At 40.0% G+C, this 13,536-nt stretch overlaps 1 protein-coding gene across 1 annotated transcript in view; it reads right to left on the bottom strand.

The window, feature by feature from the left end:
- The window catches only part of LOC137562114 (zinc finger protein 850-like), a 184,296-nt gene that overhangs the window by 107,484 nt on the left and 63,276 nt on the right, over positions 1 to 13,536 (bottom strand). The gene's annotated exons all lie outside the window — the stretch shown is intronic.

Below are 13,536 nucleotides of genomic sequence, written 5' to 3'. Positions count from 1 at the left end.
CCGGCCACTACCAGCCCGCATAGAGCAGACACCCGTCCGCACACAAAGGGGGAATCCTTGCACGCAGCACATTCTCTGCCCCGCCAGCTGCACAGGGATTCCCCAGGGTGGCTGGATGCTTGTTCTGTATGCTGGGGGTAGCACAGATCGCTATCCACAGCATACAGTCAGACATCCAGCCATCCTGGGGAATCCCTCTGATGAGGGAAAATTGCAGCGGGCGGTGCAGAGAAACAGGAAATCTCCCTGGCGGGATTGACAAGCTCAGCTCGTCCAAAACACTTTCAGCAAGTTTTTGCTGGACGAGCTGAGCTCGTCCAGAACACAAGGGAGGTTAAAATAAGTATACACGAATATCAGTTACAATTGTATAACCCTTTAGCGTCTTGGAATGTTATTCATTTAATAGTGTGCACTCTGCTATACATTGTATTCTTCATGTTACATCTGCTATTGTAATCATGTTACATCTGCTATTGTAATCACCAGTTCGGTACTTTATAGTTATACCAGTGTCCATATTTGACGTATATCATTGTCTGTATCATTATGTATCCCTTGTTTGTTTTCCTACTCTGTACAGTGCCACAGAATATGTTGGCACTTGAAAAATAAATACTCCTATGAAGTTGTTGCTTACTGTAGGGATTATTATGTGACAGCTGTGAGCCTTTTACCAACAGGCTATAGGCTTGTTCAAGTCCTCAAGGGGGATTCTCAAGATTTCCTTCATTTATAATAGCACTCCCTGCTATAAACCTCAGTGTACATGTGTGACTATAGTGTGCCAAGCAATTAAATTGGGTAGCTTATCTCTGCCTGTTTGCATAGCATGCATAATTGCATAGGAGTGTAAAATCAGAGCTGGGTTGTTATATCGCCAAACTCCAGATTGAGTGCAGTGCAGGTATAGCTAATACTGTTATTGATAAAATATAGCTGAGTACTGTTATTTGCTGCCATGTAGGATTACTGGTTAAAAAAACTTGGCTAAAAGATTAGTACTAGGCTCACTTATAGCAGGGTTAATGTTAGGGAATGGGGCTGAATGTTACATTGAGGCTTAGTTATAGGAAGGTTAGTGTTTTATGAGAGGTTAGTAAAAGGTTAGATTTGATAGTGTTAAGAGGTACGGGTTAATTTAATATTGGGATGTGTTAGAGGTGATTAAGTGATGACAATAGTGGCACACAAATTACTGACACTTAGATAATATTACAGTATCATGACTGATATTCAGAACAATGGCACTCAAATAAACACACACTTCTTTTAAATATATGCATAATGCACTCTCCTCAAAACTTTTAGATTGTTATACCTCTCTTTTATAATGTTACATCACCTTAGCATGATAGCGCTACATCTGATAATTTACGTGAACATTATGTCATCTGTATTAACATATTTTTTACACTTGTGATTTCATATACACTCTTTATGGACAATTTTATTTGCAATTAACTTTATAAATAATAAACAAAGTTGACACAAAAAACACCTTTCAGCAAGAAGTTAAATCTCTTGATCACAAGCAAAAAAATATTTTCTGTATAGCCCAGGCCTAACACTGGCAGCATCAGTGTTTCCCCTCTAACAGGTTTACTTTTGTACAATATAAAATCAGACATGTGTCATCCAGTTATGAGTCACACATGCAAAAGCCATTTCTGTATAATATCTAACTTATTAACATGATTTAAAGAAAGCAAAATAACAATACAATCAATATTACAGATCAGGAAATCAGTAGGTTTATAGTTACCTGGTAGAAAGTAGTATTGGGTCCCCTTATTCCTGTGATCTCTCTGTGAGCCTTCTGCCTGACTGAGGTCTGACCCATTTTATATTCACTTCTCCTCCATTTACTAAAATGAAGTGGTTTTGGATTGGTTGAAAATGTCGTATTGTTAACAACAAAATGTCTATTTACAGACCTATGAAAGGACAGTTTCAAGACCTCTTTACTGAAACTCCCACCCACCCAGCAAGGTGTTAATTTCATTAACATTCCACAGTATAAACAAAAGGCAAATTGAAGGAATGATCTAAGCTGAAGATCACTAACATAACAATAGATGAATACAATGAATAGGTCAGTAGAGGATGGACAGTTTCAGTGCTCTCCCCATGCAGAAAAAAATGTTCAGTACCAGATGAAAGATACTTATCTCTCAATCTTTCAGATCTGATCTGCAGATTACTGTGCATTAAACAAGGTGTGTACAAGAAAGGAAGTAAATAAAATGTAATCTTATGCTTGGTAAACACGATACAATTTTCTGTTAGATTTACCTGCCAGATCGATTTTTTTTCAATACTTCTATGGAAATCAATCGGAAAATGGATTGAAATTAAGATCGGACGTGTTGGAAAAAAATCAATCTGGCAGGTAAATCTAACAGAAAATTGTGTAATGTGTACCTAGCATCAGATTAGTAAAGAGAAATCTTTAGAATGATCAGTCTTTCAAACGTTCAAACCTATGTGTTAGATTAATTTCTCAGATTGTTATCTGAACGGTGTACCCAGCTGAAGAATAGACTGTGTAGGTATGGCTCTCCTGCTACATGGAGGTGGTAAAATTGGCCTTTGATCTTTTATTTTTCAAATACTTTTATCTCGTGTGTACCCAGCTTTTTGCATCTTGAAAAGGCAGATAGTTTTGCTATTGGTTATTCAGACTCATCAATATTCTGCAGTATCTTTTACTGCTTTATAATCATTACTGTAGTGCTAAAGCATCCCACATATCCCTCTTGATGAGTATAGTTTGCACAGAAGACTTTTGGCTTTCTTTTGGCTTTCTCTGGAAATGACAAGGGCAATTCAACTTTTGTTGAGGAAAACTGAACATTTTTGGATGGTCTCTGTGTATTACATAGATTAATGTGACACATTCTAAGTTTGTTGAGGAAAAACTGTGTTCAGGTTATCTCCATATAGTAAAGGCAGGCATTGTTTCAGCTTAATATATTTTGTTTTTAGGTGTTGAACAAACATTTGCTAATTGCTTTTGTGGCAAGAAGGAATTTTCTGGAGGGTCTCATCATAACAGCTCCTTAAATAGAGTACAGAGCGTATTGCAGCTGAGGCTCCACTAAAGAATATTTTCAGCTTATGGTCACTGATGGTTCTAAAAAATGTGTTAAAATAAAATTGCAAAATGATTTGTGCAGGAGTGATCTGTGTTTATTGCAAATATTTAGTTATTTATATGTTTGTTTTTAACAAAAGTGGAATTTCCATTTAATTACATGTGCCGTAACACTAGGCATTCATTGTTAGTTGTTATCACAGAACATCCAAAATAATATGAAATATTAAACACTCAAACTGACCTTTCTAATATATATATATATATATATATATATATATATATATATATATATATATATATATATATATAAAGATTCCTGCTCTTGGCACACTTGATCATTATAATCAGATTGACTTGGACACAGCTACAAGGTCATGTGCCGTAACACTAGGTATTGATTTTCAGTTGTTATCACAGAATATCCAAAACAATATAAAATATTAAGCAACAAAAACACTCATACTACAAAACACCCAGCTCTCTACAAAACACCCAGCTCTCTACATTCTACTGATGAAATCTCCCTCCATGCAGGGGCTCCTCTAGCTACCTAATGCTTGGGGCACCTCTAGCTACTTTACACTGATGGTACTTCTGGTTACTTAATACTTAGGGGCACCTGTTGTTATCTATGACAGGCAAGGGAAGTAAGAGAGAAGTGATATCTGGGCCAGCCAGCACACTTGCGCTGCAGTTGGGCGAGGGTTTGTAGGTTCATAGAGGGGGAAATGTAAGGTGCCAGGAGATCTGTGCCTATAGGCTTCTGTGAGGTAAATCCGGGCCTGCAAAACTATGTAGGTATGGGATCAAAAAGACCCCTAAAGGTGTCTTGTGAGATCTGACACAAAAATGTCTGCAGCACATACATTAGCGCGCCTGAACTCAAAACTTGCTCTCTGCTCTAGAAGATAAGCAACAGCACAATAACCTTTAATAAGACATGTCTGTGTTACAGCTGATACAAATCCTGCAACAAATCTGCAGTGTGCCTACTTCCTGCTTTCATGATAGGAGACATAGGGTTAACATCCTGCGTTTACAAATTAGCTGCAAATTAGCTTGTCACGGCAGCCAGCTGACACCGCTGAGAGATCAAATTACAGTTGATCAGTCACAGATGAAGCTAAACTCTCTACATACATGCAGGGCGCATTTCTCCATGTTTTCCTTCTGTCCTGTGAAAGAGTTCATGTCCACTTTAAAATGACATTGTATGGATAGAGATATGGAAGCAGCCATATTTCTTTTTAAACAATACTTGTGTGGTTGTATTTTTGGTTTTCTGCCATTAATGATTTATGCCACAACAGATCAGGTGTTCTGAATAAAAGTTGAACGAACTAAGCATATGCTGAATGTCTGAAGCCAGAAAGAGCAGCAGAATAGACACAGACATTCCTTAAAGGAGTAAATGGCAGCTTTAATTTGAGGTGTATCTTTTACATACTTGAAAATTCTATAGAAAGAAATAAACAGCAAACTCACACACAACCATTCACATAATCTAAAAGAAATCAGAACAGGCCACCATGTTCAGTCCAGATGTCCACAAGGCTTTAGTCATTGGTCCTCTGACTGCTCTGCAGGTAGAAAGCCCATACATAGCACACTACAATGCACTGTGCATTCTGGAACCTGTCTACCATGGCTGGCATGAGGCTCCTGGTGATTTGCACGTCAGTATCACTCCAGTGCTGCGTAATATGTTGGTGCTTTATAAATACAATAAATAAATAAATAAATAAATATGTGACTGGACCAGATAAGTTAGCCATCACTCCCCAAAGGAATCAGTTAGCCGTAGAGGCCCATGGCCATGTCATCTAACCACAAGGATATTACTTTTCTCTAAGTCTCTGAGAATCTTATGTTTTCCTATTTTGGTGCTTCCAAGACATCACTGACTGATTGCTCACTTACTAATAGACCCCCAACAGGCAACAATGTACTGAGATAATCAATACAGTTACAGTGCACAGAATCATGTCACTAGCTGCCCATCAGAAGAGCACCCAATGTAATCCCTCCCATTGTCACATTTTACTCTTCCTACCATCATGTTTTGGGATGTGAGAGAAAAACTGTGGTCCCAGAGATGACCAACACAAACATGTGGAGAACATACAGACAATGTATCTAGGCTGGAAAAGTGCTGCAAGGCAAGAACAATAATCACTACACCTCTGTGCTGATAAGTGCCTCTCCTAACCGGTGAGCAATACGCTGCGAACATCCGCTGTTTGCATTTGCGCCGAACAGCGAACATTTAGCGTTTTTAATTCCCCCCCCCCCCTATACATTATTATTGACCTAAATTTTGACCCCTTACCTCACAGTTATCAGACACATGGCAGCCAATCAGCTAGCACCCCCTCCTGGACCCCCAAAAAGCAGTTGCGGTGGCCATATTGGATCAGTTCTCTGCTGGCTGGCTACTTGGGCTGGCTACTTGCTGCAGATAGGTAGGGAAAGTATTAGCTAGGCCTGTGTTCTTGTTCCTCACTTGTTGTGAAAGCATCCAAAACAGCCCTGTTGAGGCTAGCGCACATCGGTCTCCAGTGTTTTTTGTGTGTGTGACACTTCACAGCCCACTGACACCCAGAGCTATGTGCGCACTACTGCTGTGCTGTTGCCTCATTAAGTAGCAGGCACAGAATCAATCCAATGCATTATTATTTCACTGTATTCTGATAGTAATATTGCATTTCTCTGTCTGTGACACTCCACAGCCCACTGAAACCCAGAGCTGTACATAATGTGATTTCTGCCCTTTAGGGATTAAAAACCGACTTTGCGTCAGCTCCGTAATTTTTGGTGGGACTTTTGGCATGGATCCCCCTCCGGCATGCCCCTATTCAGGTGTTAGACCCCTTGAAAAAACGTTTTCATCACTTTTGTGGCCAGAAACAGTCTTTGTAGGTTTTAAAATTTGCCTGCCCATTAAAGTCTATGGCAGTTCGCTAGATTTGCCTGTTCATGAACATTTGCGGAAGTTGGCGTTTACCATTCGCGAACGGAAAATTCTATGTTCGCAACATCTCTACCTGTTCGTAGTTTTCTTATTATAATAAATAGACACATATCATTATATTGAGCATTATTATGTTGACTTCACATCAACACTTTATTATTATTATTATGCAATCATTGTACATAGTGATAAGAGAGTGGAAAGGTAATTATTCATATAAAAAGGAACATATACATATAGAAGCATAGCAGATAGCTCTCTTGCATTACAGTGCTGAGGTTCCAGGCTCAAATCTGGGGTGGGGCAGTATCTGCATAGGGTTTGTATGTTCTCCATTTGTAGTATGGATTTTTGAACACACTTCCCTCTCACATCCCCAAGAAGGTATAGATAAGTGAACTGTTCCCTCCCCAAGTGAATTGGACATTGAGCTATTAGGCAGTGGCTATTATAATGATTAGCTTTTGAGGTCCTCTAAGGGGCACTTAGTCCCATGACTATAAACTGTCTAAAAAACTGCTGAACATGTAAGCACAGCGTAATTACAATGCTTGGTGTGATTTGACTTCTTAAAACAGAAGGAAACTTGCAATAATTCAGCTATAAGTGAATATTTGTGGTTACCCACAATGCACCACTGCTGCATAAGAAAATTATCTCTTTATGCCCCTGAAGTTTCCTTCTGTTTTAAGAAGGCAAACTACACTTAGCATTGCTTTTTAGTAGTAGTGCTTTTCAGTCTCTTTTAAGCCCCATCTACATTATACAATTCTGCATGTGATTTGATCGGATCAAATTTGATTAATCGATTAAATCCAACATGTCCGATCGGGATTTGATTTGATCCAATCAGTATGGTGGTCGAATATCAATGCAAAACAATGTCAAATCGATCACACTACCAATCAAATCGAATCCTGATTGGTCGGATTTAATCAATCAATCGAATTCAATCTGATCGAAATGTAGAATTGTATTGTGTAGATGGGGCTTTAGACCTCTATACTTTCCTAGTGGTTTGGGTGACCCCGAGCTGCTCGGTTGCTCATAAAATCAATGTAAACATTATTTTTATAAAATAATTTGGAACCCAAATTCAGAACTTAAGGTATTTGCTAGAAAAGGAATATTTATACAACATAAACAAATAGTATGTGACTCAGCTCAGGGGGTACTGACCAAACACTGGCTTTCATAAGAATTCACTCCAAGAGAGAGCTCTACATCATCACATACAAATGCCTTGTTTATTTACATTCACTAAGGATCCATTCAGACACTACAGTTCCCCAGTATGTGATGAATGTCTATTTTACATACACGCTTCCCCTGAACTTGTTTGGAGAAACAACACCTGCAAGTAAACTGTGGATCGCTCAGTGGATCGCTCAGAAACAGCCGTATCAGTCCGCTGACAGACTGTACACACGCCGGACTGTCGCTGGAACGCCCACCCAGCAGGAGGTGACGACGGACCCGTCGTTGCCTGCAGTCCGGCGTGTGTATGGACCTTAAGAGCTACAAACTCCTCCTCCTTTCTCCACTGGAAAGCTGTGTCTAATGCCATCATTGATGAGTGAAAATACCAATATTCTTTTTCGCATTAATTTTTGCAAACATTGGGTTAAATTGTTTTTTTTTAGTAAAAATGCAATCAAAAATAAATTTTGGGGGGTTTTTTTGTATTTTTTGCAAATTTTTGAGGAAAAAAAATATGGATTTTTTTCATGGTAAAAAATGTGCATTTAAAAAGATCATTTTCTGAACTCTCAGGCTTTTTTGTACGGTTATCTAACTATTTTTTTGTGTTTTTGTGATAAACACAAAAACACAAAAATACTAGATACTTTGGCAAACATTTTCTGGAAATTGAAAATAGAACACTCTGCATTTAATTTATGTATAGCTCATGCAAAGTAACAGGTAGATTTACATTTCAGGAACAGCTAAGCCTTAAAGAGACACTGAAGCGGAAAAAAAATGATGATATTATGATTTGTATGTGTAGTACAGCTAAGAAAAAAAACATTAAGATCAGATACATCAGTCTAATTGTTTCCAGTACAGTAAAGGTCCGTACACACGCCGGACTTTAGGCAACAACGGGTCCGTCGTTGCCTCCCGCTGGGTGGGCGTGCCAGCGACAGTCCGGCGTGTGTACGCTCTGTCGTCAGACTGATACGACTGTTTCTGAGCGATCCGCCCGGCAGATCGCTCAGAAACAGCCGTATCAGTCTGACGACAGAGCGTACACACGCCGGACTGTCGCTGGCACGCCCACCCAGCGGGAGGCAACGACGGACCCGTCGTTGCCTAAAGTCCGGCGTGTGTACGGACCTTAAGAGTTGAGAAACTTCAGTTGTTATCTCTATGCAAAAAAGCTATTAAGCTCTCCGACTAACTTGGTCGTGGAGAGGGCTGTTATCTGATTTTTATTATCTCAACTGTAATTTAACAGTTTACTTTTCCTCTGTTAGAGGAGAGTTAATTACTTCACAGACTGCTCTGAAAGACCCTTTTTGAATGCTGAGTGTTGTGTAATCTGTACATATTATAGAGTGATGCAATGTTAGAAAAAACACTATATACCTGAAAATAAAAATATGAGAATATTTTCTTTGCTGCTAATCTTCTAGTAATTATTCATAGTACACAACCAATTCATTATATCATATATTTTTTTTCGCTTCAGTGTCTCTTTAAGCTACGTACACACATACGACAACGATCGTTCGTGCCGAACAACGAACGATTGTTTAATGAGGATTCATAAAATGGTTGTGAAAAGGTTGATGAAAAGGTGAAAACGATACGATCATTAGCGAACGAATGATACGGAAGTGACGTGGCAATCTACATATTCCAAATGATGTATTCGTTAAGGAAAGCGGAAGAAACATCAATGTTAATGGCCAATAGAAAAAAGGAAGTTGCGTCATCAAACCAACGATCTTTCAAGTAGATTTAAGAAAGTGACGTCAAAGGTATCTTATAAAAGGCTTTCATTCATAATAGCTTCCCAGGTGGACTAGAGAGGGCCAAACATAATGGCAAGCATAAAAGCCACTTGATGGACACATTTAATGGTTCTGAGGGCCACATTTGGGCGACGGGTCAGACTTTCACATGTATGTGCTATATACTATAGTTACATCAGTATGCCAATATCAATATACATTACTATTAAATCATTATAAATAATAAATATACATGATTTTAAAAAAAATAAATTAAATAGTGCTGCGCTGCCCCCTGGCGGTTTCTAATAGACCGCCAGGGAGGTTAATATAGGTGTGCCTTTCCTTCCATTGCACTCCCAAAATGTAACTATACAATTATGCCGCAGCTAAAATATCTATTTCCAGAAAATGGAAGGTTAAAACAACATTGACTATTTCAGAAGTGATCCAAATAATGAATACAAGCTGTGAACATGAAAAAACAATTTTCTCTCTCACAAGGAACAGCCAATACTTTTCTTATAGGAGGGGAACAATGGTTATGATATGTTTAAAATGAGTCTTAAAGAGACTCTGTAACAAATTGTTTATCTTTATTTCTTCTATGCTATAAGTTCCTATGCCTTTTCTAATGTGGTCTGGCTTACTGCAGCTTTTCCTAATTGCACAGTAGCTGTGTTATCTCTGTTATATGATCTAATCTTCTCTCTATAGTCGGCACAGTCAGGCTGAGGCAGTCAGACTGGAATGTGCAGGGCTGCTTGTGATTAGCTAGAAGCTGTACACACCCCCTGCAGGCTCTGTGTGACTAACACACTCTGCTTAGCTGAGCCTATTAGAAGCTGGTTAGTTTGTTTGTAAACACTGCCTAAAACTGGCAATTACAAGCCAGGTTTGCAGCAGAGAATGGCAGAAACAGCACAGAGGGGACCAGGAGCACATAATGAATAGAATGGTATGCTTTTTATTGTAAGAATTTCAGAGTACAGATTCTCTTTAAAGCTTAGCCAGATTAGAAAAACTGATAAGTGATGTTTCTTGATGTTCTAGGAGTCAAAATGAAGAACTGGGTGCATAGTCAATATATCATGAGCATGTATGACGAGTCTGATAACACTATGGAGGTTACTATTATAGTTATATTTGTATTGTTTTATTTTACTCATTATAGACACAAATTGTCTGTTATGATAACCTACACTAACTACAGCTATACAAAAATGTAATGAACTGTTTATTTTTCAAAAGGCATGGAACCAAATTGTAACGCCTTTACATGACCAATGTGTTGCGATTCATGTTTTGTTAGTATGCCAATAAAATATTTTTCACACACATGTACCGTATTTTTTAGCATATAAGACACTTTTTCTCCCCCAAAATGGTGACAAAAAGTCCCTGCTTCTTATATGCCAAATTCAGGGAAACACCATCCTATGGAACGCCTGCTGATAGGGACCGCCGACCCGCCGCAACATCATGGACTCCCTGTAATGCCCCCCCGTGTGTCTCTATCTCTCCGTGTCTCCACTCCCCGTATATAATTAGCAGTGTCAGGAGCGTGTCTCACCTAATCCATGGCTCCCTCTGTGATCGCAGACCTGCACAGCTCCCCTAGTGTTGGCTTCTGCTGATCGCTTTATCAGAAGAAGCCATCGTTAGTGGAGCTGTGAAGGAGAAAAGAAGTCTGTGATCACCGACAGAGGTAATTATATACAGGGGAGCAGAGACACGGGGAAGAGCGGAGATGGGGGGAGGAAGAGTGGAGACACAAGGAGAGTTGGAGACAAATGGGACACACTGGGAACAGAAGAGGTCACTCTGGTACAGAAAGGGACACACTGGGGACAGAATGGGACACATAGGGACAGAAGAAGACACATGGGGACACGGGAGGACACATAGGGGACACAGGAAGACACAATAATTTAGGGAGAACGTCTACAAGATGCACCTGGAACATGGACACATCATATAGTAGCAAACAATATATGGCCCTCCTCCCCCTGCTAGTCAGAGGCCCTTCTCCTTTAATAATAGGCAGCCAAAGGTGCCCCCTCCCCTTCAGTATAGGTAGGTAGTCAAAATTGAACCCCCAGCAAAGACAGTAGCCTCCAGTATACTTAGACAAGGTGTCTCTCAAGTTTATATAGCCACTCCCAGTATAGGTTGCCCAAGGTGTCTTTCCACCAACCCCCCCATATAGGGCATTGGTGTCAGTGGGTAAGTGGGTGTATCTAGCTTCCTGAAATCTGCCTATCGCCAACACTTGAAGACCTGCAGATCAGCACAAAGTAACCATGTGGCACACTTCAAATGCAGGAAATGAGCAATGACCTCACTTCCACAACTGCAGTGGTCACTGTGACAGTCTTTCCTGTTTACATTACCACTGATCTGAGGTCTGTGTATGAATGAAGGGGAGGCAGCAGCAGCCATACAAGTAACAGACAGGGAAGCCCTGGCAGGAGGCAGTACGGGAGGCCCCTGCTGTGGGTGTGGCCAAGCAATGCTCCTGTACCTCACCACCCAGATACCAAACAGGGCAGCCCTGGCAGCATAGGAGGCCTCTGCTGTGGCATACATGGCGTTTCCCCATCACCAAGTCTTCTCAGAGCACCCTGCTACTGCACAAATTCCAGGCCGTGGTCATTACTATTCCTCCTCTGAGTCGTAGCAACTCGGAGGGAGAAGTAATTTGAGATGCAGTGATTCCCAGATCCCTGTATTACCCTTGCATAATAACATTATGTCTATGGTGGTGCCCAGGTTAGGTGCTGCGCGGGGCAGTGCGGGCACCAAAATGACCTTCTTCACCTGCTGTGGGTGAGCACCTGCTTGATTCTCCTGGGCCAAGCGGTGCCCTTGTACCACCACACCCAGATATACCAGTGAAAAAACAGAAAACTGGAGCTATCACAATTATTAAATCAAAAGAATGTACAGGAAGACTGCCAGAAGGGTTTGGGCCGCTCTCCCTTCCTCAGATGCTCAGTCTTCTGTCTCAAAACATTTTTGTACGCTCTGTTGATTGAATATATGGGATAAACCAGTTTGGTGAGCCCTGTTTTGGTATTTTTTAATTGCTTTGGCAATCAGTGTAAAGGCCCACTTCATAGAATAACAATGCAAACAATATTTTCAGCAAAGCAAAATACTAAAGAAATTTCAGGTTTTATTGAATTAAACTTGAAACACATTAACACATCAATCAATAAGCAGATAAAGATGAAAAGAAATCAACTTTAAATTGACATCATTTTCTTAAACAACACACCTCTGTGCACATATAGAAATCATAGATAATCACGTTCAATGAATGCAAAGTAACCGATTGTAAGATACATTTACAGATCATAAACTTAACCTCCTGGGCGAGATGCTTGACTCTGTGCAGGGCAAGAAAAATGGGCTGAAAGTGGTATACCCAATGCAGTGCCAGGCATACAGCCCAGGAGCCCTCCTCTACCCTCGTTTGTCCTCCTCTGCCCACCCGCATTTACCCTCCACCTTCCCCCCGTGTGTCCTCCTATGTACTATGAGAAGCAGCAACATGGCTCACCTAATCAACGGCTACATTGGCAATCACAGACCTCTCCTTTCCTTCACTGCACCTCTAGTGCCGGCTGCAGCAGATTGCAGGTGAAGCTGTTGATTAGGTGAGTCAAGTTGCTGCTTTGCATAGTACACCTTGGGGGGGGGGGAGTGGAAGGATAAATGGGGGTTGCAGGAGGATACATGGGAGACAGAAGGGGACACACTGGAGACAGAAGGGGACAGAAGGGATTATGAAAATAAATTGGATCACTTTATGCACAGAAATGCACCAGAAACTGAATGCCAGGGAGGTTAAAGGACCACTATCGCAGCGAAAAAAAAAAAAAACTTATTAGAAGTACAATAGCTATCGCTAACAGTAGGTATAAATCTGACAAGTTTTGAACTATTTTATCTCCTCATGTGGAATTCTCATTATCTCTTTTATTCTTTACAAAAGCATTCACTGGAAAGGAGATACGCATAGATGCTGACCAGCCTACCTACCTGAGCACCTGCCATCCAGTTATGAGGAGATGGATCCTCTATCATATCTGTTAGATTTTTACAAACTACTGCAAGTTACAGTGGCAGGAAAAAAGATTTCTAAACGTATTTTACACTTTGAAAAAAATATGCATACACATGGATTTCATTTTTTTTTTTATGATAAAGGTCCTTTAACAGTAAATAAAACACTGATTAGATGGATATCCTTATAGAATTACTGTCTATTGCACAAAAATTTAAAAGTATATTAGGAAATCAGTTAGGTTTTAGTGTAGTAGCTGATCAAAGTTCACCTCCTCTGCAGTTTTTTGTAATAAATCACCAAAAAACATTTACTTTCTGTGTATACTGTACATGGTCTCTGAAGCTATATAAGCTTCTGAAATGCATATTTAAAAGAAACTTTTAATTAAAATTAGTTTACAGGCTCACATCCACTCACTCATGTATCTTCTGAT

Source organism: Hyperolius riggenbachi, chromosome 3, assembly GCF_040937935.1.
Source record: "Hyperolius riggenbachi isolate aHypRig1 chromosome 3, aHypRig1.pri, whole genome shotgun sequence".
Lineage (NCBI taxonomy): Eukaryota > Metazoa > Chordata > Amphibia > Anura > Hyperoliidae > Hyperolius > Hyperolius riggenbachi.
The sequence above is the reverse complement of the archived record's forward strand: the minus strand, read 5'-3'. Positions and strand labels throughout refer to the sequence as shown.